Here is a 16,081-nt window from a genome sequence, read left to right on the forward strand (position 1 = left end):
TCCCATGTCACCTCCCCCAAATGGTCACTTCCTGTCAGTCACTCTACCATGGGTCTGTGTAGCCACTGAAATTGCAGGGAAGTCTTTGCGCACACACACTGCGATGCATGTGCAGAATGCAACAGTCGGCCGATTGCGTGCCTAAACGCAGTTGTGATCGGTAATGAATCAGGCCCATAGTTCAAAATATGGGATTTTCTTAAATTAATGCTAGTCATATTTAGCTTTATTTTAGAATTTAAGAAATGCTGATGAAGAAATATTATAATATTTATAACATAATTTGAAGTCAAGTATTTGTGTACTGCTTCCTGCAATTATTTGTGACCTTTGATGTTTGATGTTAATATGTGACTCAGGTTCCTCCAGGGCCGTAACTAGGAGTGGGAGAGTGGTGCCACTGCACAGAGCGCAGGACACTGTAGGCGGTACCAATATTACCCCACAGTCCCTGAATCTGGCTAGCAGGATGCCTGGAATGGCAACCAGCAGCCAGTGTCACTTCTGCAGCTCCTCCAGAGTGTCCTTTGGTTGCTCCAGACATGTAGTCTGCAGCCTGTACAGCACAGTGGACCATCCAGAGGATACTTTGATGGTATTGCTGTCAACCCTGGTGCTGGTGGCTCCACCCATGGCATGACATCATGCAGTCAGACATCATGGTCAACACGGTGCAGTGAAGCTTTGTTACGGCCATGGGTTCTGCTCAATGGCCCTCATTCAGAGCCGCTCGTTAACAGCAGTACGCTCGTTGCATTCCGATGTTGTGACACCGCGCATGCACCGGTGTAACACTGCGCATGTGCGTACGGCAGATTGCGAGTTTTTTTTCACTCGTTCGGCAAATTGCGAACAGGAAGTGACATGTCAAATGTGATTGACAGAACAGGCCGTTTTTGGGCGGTGACGGGGGTGGAGATGGGAATACGCAGGCGTGGCGAGGCGTTTTTGGGGCGTACATAAATTAGCTCATGCGAACGTCCAATGTGTTCGTACCAACTCATACGTCACTGGCTGATCCTCTTTCCGTTCAAACTGCTCGCACAGCTTAGGGTCTGGATTACTCGACCACAATGGCGATGGCCTTGTCCTTTTGCCCGGGCCTCCACGATGTTTCATCGATTTATCACGGCTTGTCAGAAAAACAATCAACTTTGGATTGAAAACCAGCTTGTATTTTTTTTTTTCCACTTTGTAATAGCACAAAACCGTACGCAGCTGAAATTCTCGGCTGCTAATTTCAGGATTACACAATCAATTAGCGTTTTTTGGTACTAATATATTTTACAATTTGGTTAGTATTTTTGCATTTTGTAACAATATTGTAATCATCTTTGTGTGTATTGTAACCTTTTGCATTGGTCTGTTTTTTTTAACATTTATTCCAAAGTGTTTTTTAAAGTAACATTTTGTTTTAACCCTTGATTTTTTGAAAGTCCCAAACTCAGATTTCGTTTTTCCCTTGTGGGACAGAATTAACTATAAAACAATTGTCAATTAATGTCACAATACAGTTGAGAACAATTTGTAGGTTTTATTTGCCAAACACATTTTTAAACAAATCATGTGCATTGTCACGTACATTTTTGGGGTCCTTGTTACCCACTAATATTTGACACATATTTTTTGTTTAAATTATATTTTTTGCACAAAAATGAAAAAAATATTAAAAACAATTCACAAGAAAGGAGAGGGAAGTTTTGGCCAGAAAGGAATATGAGTCAAGCACAGAAGGTGTGTGGGCAAAGTAGCCAGTGCTGTCATCGTTTCTTTCCCCATTTGGCTGGGGTAGGGTGGGCGCCAGACCGGCTCTGGGATGTCCTCTGGCTGGCCTGTCCAGAGGCAGATGTTGTGGCCTCTGGACTAGGCACAGGGCTAGGCACATTTGGAGGAATGGCTGTTGTTGTGCCAGAGGTGGAGGATCCTGATGTTCTGCAGGAAGGGAGGTCGGCTCCACCATGTGCTGGCGAACGAGCTGTGCCAGGGCATTGGCGATTTGGATGTTAGCCCTGGTATTTTCAGCCAGGGCCTGACCAATGGTCACGTTGGCCGCCGCATTTTGCTCCAGGGCCTCAGCCACCCGTAGCAGACGTCCATCCTCTGCAGAATCTCCGTATGGGAATCCAATTTAAAATTGAGTTCTGTGAGGAGTGCCACTGCCTGCGAGGGGGATTGCCCTGGACTGGCTTCTGCAGGGTCCTCAGCCGGATGTACTGGTTCCTCCCCTGCAGAGCCAGCAGAAATTCTGCGGCCAAGGCTCCCCTCTGGAGCAGACACATCCGCCTGTGTCTCTGTGCGAAAAAACAGAAAAGAGGAACATTACAATCTACATATTGTCACATGAACATTTCAGAGTTGGTTACATCACAACATTTACCTGGGACAACATGAGGAGCCGCAAAGTCTGGCATGTCCGTATCCATGTTGGACACGCCAAACACCTCCACATCCTGCACACACCCCTGTGCCAGCTCTTCCAAATCATTAAACTCCAATGACACATGGGTGGGACCCCCACCTGTCCCCCTTGCATGCCTAGCCCTGTCAGCCATTTTTTGTTTCAGGCGATATTTGAAGTCTTGCCATCTGTGGGTGAAAAAGTAGCTATTATTCCTGCATTATTTCAATCTTTTTTTGGGGGGGTCAAGTTTTTACTTACCGCCGTTTGACATCCCGGGCTAGACGGACATAATCACCCACCCTATTGACAGCACTGGCTATCTCCTCCCACATTCTCCACTTCTGGCTTGCACCCATATTCCTGTCTGCCTGTGGCAGGATGTCCACACACTTCTGAACCAAAACCTCCATCTCCTTTCTTGTGAATTGTGGCTGCCTTTTCTTTTTCCTTGCTTTGCCCGGAATACTGGGCCCAGCAGCCTCTTCCATGTCATCCTCCACACCTATTTTCAAAAAAATTGTGAAATTGTAGCGTGCAAACTTTCACTATATTCTGTCTCAAAATAATCCTTGTTTGGAAATGCCTGAAAAACTTACCTCTTGGCCATTGTTTGGCTGGTCTGTAGCCATTTCTTATACCAAAACAAGAAATACACCAGACCATTTTTCATTGGTCGTGACGTATTTATACATGCATCCTTATTATTCGGCCGCATCATTGATTGTGCGTTCCTATGATCCCTCCTTAATTTGAGCAGGAAAATAAACACTATTTATGGCTTTGGCCGTCTCGAGTCTAGGTGGCGGGTGTTGGTTGTTGGAGGTTACATTGGTCGGAGTGGATTGTTGGCGGGAATTGTATTTGGCGGTGTTTGGCGTTTTTTTCTGTGCGTTTTTTTGGAGTTTATCTTTCCATTCGCTTTTTTTGGTGTGGTTCTTTTATTTGTGGTGTATTTTTTTGGTAAGTTTTTTGCCGTCTTCATTTTGTTCAATTTGGCTATCCTTCTTTTTTTAAAATTTTGTTCTCTAATTTTTTCACAGTTATCCTTTTGTAGGTTTCTTTTGGCTCTGCCCCAACGACCTTTTTGTCTGGTGACTTATATATCCTGTATTGGTAATTTTGATTTTCACTTGTTTGTTAAATGTTCATGTCATTTTTTTCGCAACTTTTGTGCACCTTACAGTTTTTACCTTTGGTTTTGTGTTTCCTAAATGTCTGAACTAATTAGCGCATTTTTGTCTGCTTATTTTCTGTATTGTAATTGCGAACTAATTAGCGCATTTTTGTCTGCTTATTTTCTGTATTGTAATTGCGAACTAATTAGCGCATTTTTGTCTGCTTATTTTCTGTATTGTAATTGCGAACTAATTAGCGCATTTTTGTCTGCTTATTTTCTGTATTGTAATTGCGAACTAATTAGCGCATTTTTGTCTGCTTATTTTCTGTATTGTAATTGCGAACTAATTAGCGCATTTTTGTCTGCTTATTTTCTGTATTGTAATTGCGAACTATTTAGCGCATTTTTGTCTGCTTATTTTCTGTAGTTAAATTGGGTGATATTTACCGTTAGCAATCTTGTTTGTTTTTTGGGCCCCAAATTGTGGAAGTCTGCGCACTGTCGTTTTGCTGTTTGGAGAAATGTGTGTTTATCCCCTTTTATGTTTTGTCTTTTACCAAATTAAGAATCCTAAATGGCCACCCAACATTTTTACCTTGTTCGGGTATTTTCTTTTTTAGGCTTTGTAAATCATGACAATACCCCGGCATGTAAGCATCATTGGATTGTATCGTAAAGATAAGTATTTTTCATTTTTTGGGGGGCAAACAAACCTTACATTCAATTCTTGCCATTTCAGGTTGATCTTGGTCGGATTGTTGTGGCCATGCTCCCGGAAGCCGACAAACCTCAATCTCGTCCCAGGCATAGGCATCGTAGGCGTGCAAGGCCCCAGATATATCGAACATGTGTCACCCTTTTTGGAATGCCCGATGATGAGGTGTTAAGACGCTACCGTCTTCCGCCTCCAATCATCATAGACACTCTCTCATTAATAGAGAGTGATCTTGAGCGGCAAATTGACAGTCCTACAGCAATACCACCACTTATGCAATTTATGGCGGTGTTACATTTCTGTGCCTCAGGATCCTTTCAAACCACGGTGGGAATAGTTGCGGGAATCCCAATCCTCCTTTTCCAGGATCCTGAGGGCAGTGATGGAGGCCCTTTTCAAGCACCTCCATCATTTTATTAAAATGCCTTTGGATATGGGTGGCCTTAGTGTGGCCAAAGCCAATTTTTACCAAATAGCTGGCTTCCCACACATCATAGGGGTTGTGGATGGTACTCACATACCACTTCAGCCTCCAGCACGGCTGGAGACCATTTTTAGGAACCGCAAACACTATCACTCACTCAATGTAATGGTGGTATGTGATGCCTCCCTCCAGATCTTGTCCCTGAATGCAAAATTACCCGTGAGTGCACATGACTCATTCGTCATCCGGCAATCAGGGATATGGCAAAAATTAGACAACCTACAAGCTGGTGATGCGTGGCTTCTGGGTAAGTGGAGACCTTTAGTACATACCAATGCTAAGCTTGATACACAGTGTTCCTGATGTTGTCACTTCTTTTTCACAGGAGACAGTGGCTACCCTTGCACGCCCTGGCTGCTCACTCCTTATTTGGCTCCCACACCAGGGCCACAAAGTAATTTTAATTCCGCACTTATAGCCACCAGGCAAGTGGTGAAGCACTGTATTGGCCTTTTAAAAGGCCGATTCAGATGCCTCCACCGCTCTGGTGGTGAACTCATGTATTTGCCGGATATGGTTTCGAAAATTGTAGTTCTGTGTGGGATATTTCACAACATCGCCATAAGGAGTGGTGTCCCAATGCAGCCAGAGGATGCCTTGCCTGAGGATGGCCCCCCCGAGGTTGGTCAGAGGTCAGTATGTGGGGGGGCCATACGCGATGATGTGGTGGCCAGATATTTTAGGAAATTATTGGCACAAAAGAAGTTCTTTGACACAATGTGGTAAGGATTTTTTGAGACCATCAAATTAATTGGTTTATTATTTCCCATCTTGTGTTTTATTTCATAATCTTTTGTACTGAAACAATGACTACTTCCTGCTACCCAAAAATAACTTCATGGGGACACATTGGATATATATATTCTGGACCCAATTTTGAAACGCAACATTTGTGGAATCATGTTGGCATGCTCATTCATCAACCAGTTCTTGATTTTAGTTTAAATTTTTCTTATGGTGTTTGCTGGTTTTTACATTTTGATATCACTGTGTGTATTGTTTGTGAGCCAACACTTTTGTTTTTTGTTTATGTGGTGAATACATTTTTTGCTTTTGTAATTCCAAAAATTTTCTTGAACATTACAAGCAAGTGTAAGCAGGTTCACCCACGTTAAATTTGCTTAAGGGTTAATCCTGTAATGTCGCAATTTGCACATTATTTAACTATGCTTTGTGGGTCCAAACCAACACCAAAAGGTATTATGTAGAATCAGTATGCTTTGGAATCTCGGCCTAAGCTGGTTTCCCCCAAAATTGGAACATGTAAAATTTTTAAAGTGAGAAAAGGAAAAAAAATAAACGCGCCAAACCGATTGTTAGTGTTAGCTGTTTCATGTGCCTGTTTTCTAAAAATCAACAAAACACAATCTTAGTGACATTAGTTGCAAATACTTGCTGCAAGAGTCTACTTATGTAAGTTTAAATAATCTAAGATTTGGAGACAAGGAATGAGACTGAACTCAAAATGTAACTTTTTAATTATGAAAAATAATTTGCGGATAAAATAAAAAAATTAGGGACGCAGGATCCCTGCCATACGATTCAGGACCACCAGCAGGCCGATCACGTGCCCCCGCATAACTTGCACGCACCCGGCTAGGTCCGCCAAACGCCTCTGGTCCTCTGTGGGTTAGAAAATTGTGGGGCTTACTACAATGAATCCATAATTTAAGAATCTCCAAAAAAAACACAAGCAAAAGAGAGTTATCTAAAAGTGACAATAGTGTGACCAAAAGCACATTTTAGACAAAACCCAGAAGCCCCAAAAAATGGACAAACAAAAACCATAAAAAAAAAAACCAGACAGACAAGTTTGACTGTTTTGCCATGTGGGATATGTGTATGGGGAAATCAGCAGTAAAATGTAAATACAAACAGATATATAACAAAACTTTTGGCAAACCAAAAAAAGGAAAAGGCACAGACAAAGGATTAGATCAACACATTTTCAACAACAAAATAGGATAAAAGGGAAACATACCGTTATGAATGACGGCTGGCCCCGAAACAACTCCCTCGTCCTCCTCGGAGGTGGACAAATTTCCCAAGAAGGTGGGAGGGGTGATGACCGATTCCGGCGATGGGGTGGTCAAGAGAGGGGTGGTTTGAGGGGAGGGGGAATTGGGATGGAGGGGAACTAGCACAGAGGGATGGGCGACAGGGTCTGGGCAGGCTGGGGAGGATGGGGAATTTTGGGTATTTTGGGTAGAGGAGGTTTGGCTGGGGGTTGGGGAGAGGGGACAAGAGTGCCGTCTTTGACGGCGATGACGCCGTTGTCTTCGCTCTGCCCCTAAATGATGGAAAACAAATTGAGGTTAGTTTAGAACATCACCTTGTTAAACGCTAAATGTTGAACCCAAAAAAATGAAAACATGCACATGCAGATATGAGTACAAAGAATAAACAGGCCATACAAGAAAACATGCACATGCAGATATGAGTACAAAGAATAAACAGGCCATACATGAAAACATGCACATGCAGATATGAGTACAAAGAATAAACAGGCCATACAAGAAAACATGCACATGCAGATATGAGTACAAAGAATAAACAGGCCATACAAGAAAACATGCACATGCAGATATGAGTACAAAGAATAAACAGGCCATACATGAAAACATGCACATGCAGATATCAGCACAAAGAATAAACAGGCCATACAAGAAAACATGCACATGCAGATATGAGTACAAAGAATAAACAGGCCATACATGAAAACATGCACATGCAGATATGAGCACAAAGAATAAACAGGCCATACAAGAAAACATGCACATGCAGATATGAGTACAAAGAATGAACAGGCTATACAAGAAAACATGCACATGCAGTTAGGGCCACAAGATAAACATGAAAACCAAAGTCAAAAAAACTTACTTTCCGCTATCCGCATGCGAAAGCATGCCAGCAAGTGGGGCGTCCGCCGTTGAAGGTCGGACCACCTGCGCTCCAGCTGGCCGATCTGGCGCCGTGAGCCGAAGGAACGCAGGCATCCACGTACCTCCACATATGCGGAACGCTTTTCACGATTGGTGATGGGGGGAGGCTGGCTGGTGATCTGCCTGTCCATCACCTCTGTTAAAACCAGGAGCTCGCGCTTGGTGAATGCAGAGGCTCTCATGATGGCAATGGTGTATTTTTAATAAAACAGTTTTAATAAAGACCAGAAAATAATTTTGATTGGCTAATGTATTTGGGTAATTAACAGGAACCATTCTATTGGTTAGTGTATGAGTCATGTGTTCGACAGGGCCAAAAATCTATTGAGAGTTATGATAGGCTTGATGCAGTGACATGCATAAGCTAATTTAAATAAAGAAATGAACCCAGTAAAATATGCGTGGGTAAAAACACAGAAAGCAAATGGATAATTGGCTCAAACATGTATTGTGACAAATGAAAGCTAATGTTTAAACCGTACGTATTCTGCGGGTAAACACAAACACGGACAAGAGTAAAGTTTATTGCATGTCAAAAAAAAACAAAACAAACATGTGAAGAGCAATTAAGCTAATTGAGATATTGATTGGCATGATACGATTGAGGGAGGTAGGCAGAATAAACGAGCAGGTAATCGGAATCTGACAGGCCCACTTCCGGTTTGTACTTGTGCGTGCGTTCCCTGCAAGCCACATTGGGGATGTACGCTCGCTATTTGGCACGCTCGTTAGGTAGAGGAGGGGTCTGTAGTCTTTGGGGTGGAATTTTAGGTGCGTTCGAAATTACGTGCGAGCACTTAAATTTACATATTTCGGCACGTACGCCGAACGTACGATCGGCCATTTGCGTCCAGCTCTGGATCAGGCCCAATTTTTACACTCAGGTCATATTGTATTCTTATACTGGAAATTAATAAATGCTGATGGAGGAACTCATAATATAAATAAAATTAACATTATTTAATTCTAGAATTTGGGAATTGCTTCATACAATTCTCTTTGATTTTGACAGTTGCTTTTTACATGTGACTCAGGTTTTGCTAATTATGCACATAATTTATATATCATGATGTAGGAACTGAGAAAATAACAACAGTTGGGGGTAATATTTATTAAAGTAAGAGTTTTTAGAAGTGGAGATGTTGCCTGTAGCAACCAATAATATTCTAATTAACATTTAACTAGCACCTTCTGGGAGATAATAGCTAGAATCTGATTGGTTGCTATGGGCAACATCTCCATTTCTAAAAACTCTCACTAGTAGTAAATATACCCCTTACAGTACTATCATGCTTGGTGTGTGACATTTAGGGCACTGGTTCCCAAACTTTTTCAAATCCCGGTGCCCTACTGTATAAACATTTTTCCATAGCACCCCTGAGCCAAAAGTTTCTTAATGAGAAATTCAGCAAAAATAAAAATTAAGTAAATTGTTTTAATATGTCACTCTTCAGTTAATTGGTGGTTGACAGGGCTGCGCTTCTCTTTGTCCACATATTTGTGATTGTGTATGCGGCTCTGCAAATCCATCCATCTCTGAATCATGGCCCACTGTACATTAAACGGGATGTAGTCGACATCCCAGTGTGTGGGATGCCAACGGTCTAAATACCGGCACCAAAATCCTGACAGGTCAGGATCCCAGCACCAGTATCCCGACCATTGTCTCCCCAAATGTAAGCATCTGGGTGTTAGGGTGAGGTTAGCGTTAGGTAGTGGGGTTAGGGTTAGGCAATAGGGGGAGGGTTAGGCACTGGGCAGGGACTGTCAAGATTAGGGTGCGGGGAGGGGGAGGATAGGTTTAGGCACTAGGGAGGGAGGGGGGTTAGGTTTAGGCACCAGGGAGGGAGGGTTAGGGTAGTGGTAGGGAAAATACTTACCAGCCGTTCTTATGGGTGTTGGGATTCTGGCTTTAGGGATGCCGCTGTCAGTATTCTGAACAGCGGCATCCCGACAGCCATGATTTCATACAGAACTCCATTAAACTCAGGGGAGCACCACCAGCACACTACTATTTGTGTCATATAATATTCATTTTAATAATTGTTGGAAACTATTACACTCTATTTACTACATCTTAACACACCTTTGAAGTCTTGTTTCTTTATTCTTAGCTTGTTTAATCCCCCTTTCTCCTTGCATTTACTGGAGTGTTGGCAGACAAACCCATTACCACTAAACTATTTTTCATACATTTTTATTATTCTTTCTTTCTTTGTAAGATGGCTTTTTAGTAGAAGGAAATTAGGACCATAAACTGTTTAAGTCACAAGGGGGCTGTGGATAAGAACTAGTGCATATGGGCCAACTGTGGGGGAGTGTACACAGAATTCTTGTGGGTGGGGGCAAGTGCACACAGGAAGCTGTGGACAGGACCAAAGGGATGCAGAAAATATGTGGTAAGGGAGCAGGGCATAGAGTAAGGCTGTGGCAGAGACCAGTTTACACAGGTAGGAAGTTGATAAGACCCAGGGAAAACATGAAGGCTGTGGGTAGGGCCCAGAGCACAAGGAATTTAGGAACAGAGACTGTTTTAGTAGCAAGAAAGGCTGAGGTATGGCCAAGGGCACACAGGAAAGCTGTGATAAGGGCTATCAGGAAGGCTGTGAATTTGGCTCAGGGTACAGTTGAAGGCAGTGAGTAAGTAACATATGATAGTATAGATAGAAATGTATATGAAGTTAATTATTTTGCTTTAGTTAACTTGTTTTTATATGTTACAGCTTTAAACCACAGGGAGTCAGATTGGAGCACAGCCATTTAGAAATTAAACAATTAAAAAGTGTTTCAAAGCAGATGCACATCAGCAGAATCCTGGCTGCAGTACCACCAAAGAGTCAACTTTTGTATTTAAAAGGATCAGAAGGATATAAGTATTTAAGGATCAGAAATTGTTTGTAGTGCCCAAGTCACAAGGAAAGGTTGTGGGTAGTGTAAAAGACAATAAATCGATTCACCTGGATCAGATGAAAAAGCAAAAAATAAAAAAAACTTGTTTATTCACTCAAGGGTGGCTTGAGAGACAACTTGGTACAGATATTCAACAGGCTTAAATAGGCATTGTCCATTCTGCATATGGTAACAGATGTAAGCATAACTAATAACAAATTATTCCTTAATAAGACAAATGGCTTACATGCAGAACACACAACTAATTATAATTTAGACATGGTGGACTTCATGTTCGGTCATAAAAGGTTCACATGTCAAAAGGGAGACATTGTCCATCATTTCCACTGTTCATGACCCCTCCAAATATACCCTTTTAGTTCAAACTTAGGGCCTGATTCAGAGGCGCTCATAAAAAGCAATCAATGCACATGTTCCTCCCTCTGAGGCTAACACTTGATCTAAAGCAAACCTGTTCTGCAGAGCTACCTTGCGTACTTGTGCTAGTTGTTCATTCATATCCCTTATGGCATGGCTTGTCTCATTTACTATTTTATCCATGTACTGAGTGTAGGCTTCTAGTCTTTCTGATAGTATGCCTAGCCCTACTTGTGGAAAGAGTAAATAAAAGAACTGTTCACATCTGTTAGTGTATACTATCCCTCTTGATACCCTGTAGAACACCTGCCTATCATCTATGTTTTGTGGGCTCCCATGAAGATCCTTCGTGATTCTTACCATTGGAGCTATTTTGGAAAGGGCACAGTTACCTGATCCTCCTATGGCTAACCAAGAATAAGCATTTCTTCCACAAAACCAATAAAATCCTCGCAGTAGTGCTACACCCCATATGAGTATATTGACAAATAGAGTGTTCAGGAAGGCTTGTGTATTATTACCTTCTTTACTATATGGGTTGGAGCCATGTAAGTCCCCAAACTGTTCTTTTATCTTTACCAAGGAATCATTTATACTTCCATACCGATCTCTAAAAGCATACCTTACCCCATTGATACTATTTAGGACTAGAAATCCCTGGGGGCATTCAGTGTCTCCCATCTGTTATCTTTCTGTTATCTGTAAGTATTTTCCAGTCCTTGTTTCAGAAATTGGTATGGCTTGGGCAGTAAAATCATTATGTTTTACACATATGGATGCGGTATCTATCCTGGCTACTACTTCTAGTGGAGATGAGTTTATCCTTCTTTCTGGGCAAATCTTTTCACTTAGGTTGTTTAATAGGAAATTCTCCTGCCAATATTCCCAATCAAATTTCATCGCTTCTTCCCAAGTTACAGAAATTGCTACTAAAGGTATTCCTGATTCAGAGGTCATTGGCAAATGAGTGCACACCAAACAATTAGTTTCATTTTTAGTCTTTGCACGAGCCTTATGAATAGTCAAAACTGCATTATTTCCTTTGATCTCATGTCCATAGTCTGTAATAGGTGGGTTTAGCATTACTTGTGTAAACAAAGCAACCAGTATTCACAACATCTTCTTTTCTTCACGGGTTGAGAAGCTTTGCTCCTTTCTGACTTAGGTGGTAACACAGACCAGGGGGGGTTATTATGTCCTTTCTGGTGGTTACAGATTTTGGCGTATAACAAGCAAGGTTGTCAGTAGAATATCCTCAGGTTCTTCTGGTGGAACAGAACGGAACTTCTTGCAATGCAATGCGTGAATCCAGGTAGACTTTTCTCCAAACTTCACTGCTGTGGGATTTGTCAGCAACACCTGGTATAGTCCTTCCCACCAATCTGATAAGGTACTGGAATGCAAAAAGTTTTTAATCATCACAAAGTCACCAGGCATTAAATCATGATAAGCCGCAGGATTACTAGGTGCTGAGAAACTATAGCTTCATGTGTCTGCTTGATCTGTTTGCTCATGGTGATTAGATATTTAATTGTGCTGTAGAAATGTCTGGAGCAGGGACCAGCATAAGTTTAGGTAGTTATCCAAATAGAATCTCATAAGGTGAGATGTGCAAGGGTCCTCTGGGTGTGGTTCGGATTGAGTGCAAGACTAGTGTAAAGACTTCAGGCCAAAGTAGTCCAGTCTGCTTCATACATTTTTGTAACTTAGGGGTCTATTTACTAAGCAGTGTTAGGAGAAGTGAAAAGTGAAGAGTAAAAAGTGATAAGGTGCCAGCCAATCAGCTCCTAACTGCCATCTCACAGGCTGTGTTTGAAAAATGACAGTTGGGAGCTGATTGGTTGGCACCTTATTACTTTTCACTCTTCACTTTTCATAACACTGCTTAGTAAATAGACCCCTTAGTCTTTATGGTCTGTTTAACCCTTTCAATCTTGCCACTGGACGGAGGATGATACGGCACATGAAGATTTTGTTTTATGCCAATCAAAGTGCACATTTCTTTGAATATCTTTCCTGTAAAATGTGTACCTTCATCAGAAGATATGACATGTGGTAGCCCATACCTACACACTAGCTTTTGTACTATTTTCTTGGCTGTTATGCTGGCTGTTGCCATGGCCACTGCCCTGGCTTCGACCCACCCACTAAATAAATTAACACATGTCAAAACATACTGCAGTTGTCTTACCTTTGGAAGCTGAATGTAATCAATTTGTACCACCTGAAATGGTCCCTCTGTGGCAGGAAGGTGTGATGATATTGTAGGCACTGTTCACCCTGGATTGTTTTGTAGACAAATTAGACAACTCCTACAAAATTTAGAAGCCAAAGTGGAGAACCCAGAAGCATACTAGTAGGCCTTGACTAAATTAGTCATAGCAGTTTTAGACACATGGGTCAGACCATGAGTGACCTTGGCCAATGCAGGTAAAAGTGACTTAGGTGCTACCGGCTTGCCCTCTTTACTGCACCACAAACCATCAGCATCCATCTGGCATCCTTCCCGCTCCCAGGTGGAGATTTCCTGTGGACAAGAAGCTGATTGCATAGAGATAAGTGTTTGCGCATTAGGTATACAAATTACAGACATTAAATTCATTGGTTCTTTTGACATTGCTGTTTGTTTAGCCATTTTATCTGCTCTGGCATTTCCTTTAGTAATTTCATCTTTACCAGTGGTATGTGCTTGACACTTAATTATGGCTATTTGCTGAGGTTTCATTACTGCATTCAAAAGTTTCTGTACCGCTTCAGCATGTGCAATAGGTGTACCATTAGATGTTAGGAAATTTCTCATTTTCCACAAAGTTTCAAAATCTTGTACTACCCCGAAAGCATAACGGGAATCAGTATAAATGTTTACACTGTTATCATGAGCCAGTTCACAGGCTCTTGTTAAAGCTAGAAGTTCTGTTGCTTGAGCTGAGTGAGGGGCAGGCAGGGATCTGGCTTCCAGAGTGTCAGTTGTTGTGCATACAGCATATGCAGACCCAAGATTGCCATCCTCTCATCTCAGACACCTGCCATCCACAAACAAAACTGGATTTTGTATAGGTTCATCAGTGAGATCTGGATGTGTGGAAAAATGTTGTGCTACAATTGAAAGACAACTATGTGTACTTCCATCCCCACCCTCTGAGTCTGTAAAGACTCATCATCAAAAGGCAAGGATTGCAGGATTTAAAATGTTGCACCGCTGAATGATGAGATTACTGGGTGCAAGCAATGCCAATTCCCACTTAGTGATCCTTGAGGTAGTTAGGTGCTGAGTTTGTTTGCAGGTATGTAAAGTAGCTACATACACATACAATAGCTGATTCAGGACAATGTCTGCAGATTTGTCAACTAGTGTAGCAGCTGCTGCTACATCTCTCAGACAGACAGGAAGAGCCCTTGCTACTGGGTCCAGGACAGTGATGTAGTGTGCTACTGGATGCTGTTTGTGTCCAAGATGCTGAGTTAACACTCCTGCAGCATGGCCAAAAACTTCATGGCAAAAAAGAGAAAAAGGTTTGTTGTAATTAGGAATTCCTAGTGCTTGTGGTTGCAAAAGTGATTCCTTAGAAAGCTTGTATGGTTTCCTGCATGTGCTGTAAAGGTTCTGGGATAGCATGTTTTGTCAATTCATACAAAGGTGTAGCTAATTGTGAAAAAACAGATATCCATTGTCTGCAATACCCTGTCATTCCAAAAAGGCATGCACATGTTTCTTATTCTTGGGCAACTGTACTTCTTGAATTGCTTCAACCCATGTTGTAGTTAAATGCCTGTAACCTTGAGAGATACAATGTCCTATCTATTTAGCTCTGGAGGAACAAAAATGCATTTTATCTTTTGAGACTTTATGTCCTCTGTCTGCCAAAAAACACAACAAAGCTTTGGTGTCCTGTTCAGACACTGCAAGTGACGGTGAGCAGAGCAAAATATCATCCACATATTGAATGAGAGTGGAGCCACATGACAGTATGAAATTACTCAAATCTTCAATCAATGTCTGACTAAAGATTGTAGGAGTGTCTGTATAACCCATAGGTAACCTGGTCCAGGTGTCCTGCTGACCCCTGTAGGTAAAGGCAAAGATATATTGACTGTCTGGGTGTATTAGTATAGAAAAAAATGCTGAGCATAAATCAATCACAGAAAAGTAGGAATGGTCTGGTGGTACTTGCATCAGAATGGTAACAGGATTTGGGACCACAGCGAACAAAGAGAGCACCACTGCATTAATGGCCCTCAAGTCCTATACAAATCTCCACCCCCTGCAATGCCTCTTTTTAACAGGCTAGAATAGTGTATTGGATGGACTTAAGATTTTAACTGCCACCCCCTGCTCTAGAAGGTCCTGCAGTATGGGAACAATACCTAGCTCTGCTTCTGGCTTGAGTGAATACTGAGGTAATTTGGGGGCTGCTTGTGAGGTTACAGGGAGATGTGTATGTACTGGTTCTACAGATTTTATCAGTCCTACATCTGCATTGTCTGTGGTCCACTTTTGTTCAGGGATTTGTGACAGCCAGCTGGGTAGTATCTGTGAAGCAGACATGAGTCTACATTTGTTGGGTTGCCATAAAGCATCCTGTGCCATGTCAGCATTATGTTCTGGCACGTGCAGGTAGTCTCCATCAGGTGTATAGCTGATTGAACATCTGAGCTTTGTTAACAGATCTCGACCCAGCAGGCTGACAGGTGAACTTGTGGACAACATAAATTAATGTGTCTCGGTGAGGGGACCAAGTGTAACAGTTAATGGTTCAGAAATCGTCATTTCAACTGGATTGTTAGATACCCCTACTGCTGTGAATGTCTTGTTAGTAACAGGAAAGTTTATGTTCCCTGCAAGTACAGAGGAAGTGGCTCTGGTGTCTATTATACAGGAAATTACTTTATCATTTACAATTAAACTTATCATTGGGTCATCACTGTCTGCAGTCAATATTGGACACACGGAAGCCACAGCCTCCTGTCAATTATTATTTACTCTTGTCTGGTTAACATTCCTTTCAAATCGTCTTGGTTTCCCGTGTCTATGAGGTTGCCTACAGTCATAGGACAAATGTTCCTTTGCCTGAGAGTTGTAACATATTACCTTTTTCTGGAAAGTCGATCTCCTCTCACTTGGGAAGTGTCTGTTTGCCTGCTTTGCGGTCACTTC

This window comes from Taudactylus pleione, unplaced genomic scaffold, assembly GCF_031769625.1.
Source record: "Taudactylus pleione unplaced genomic scaffold, aTauple2 ptg000078l, whole genome shotgun sequence".
NCBI lineage: Eukaryota > Metazoa > Chordata > Amphibia > Anura > Myobatrachidae > Taudactylus > Taudactylus pleione.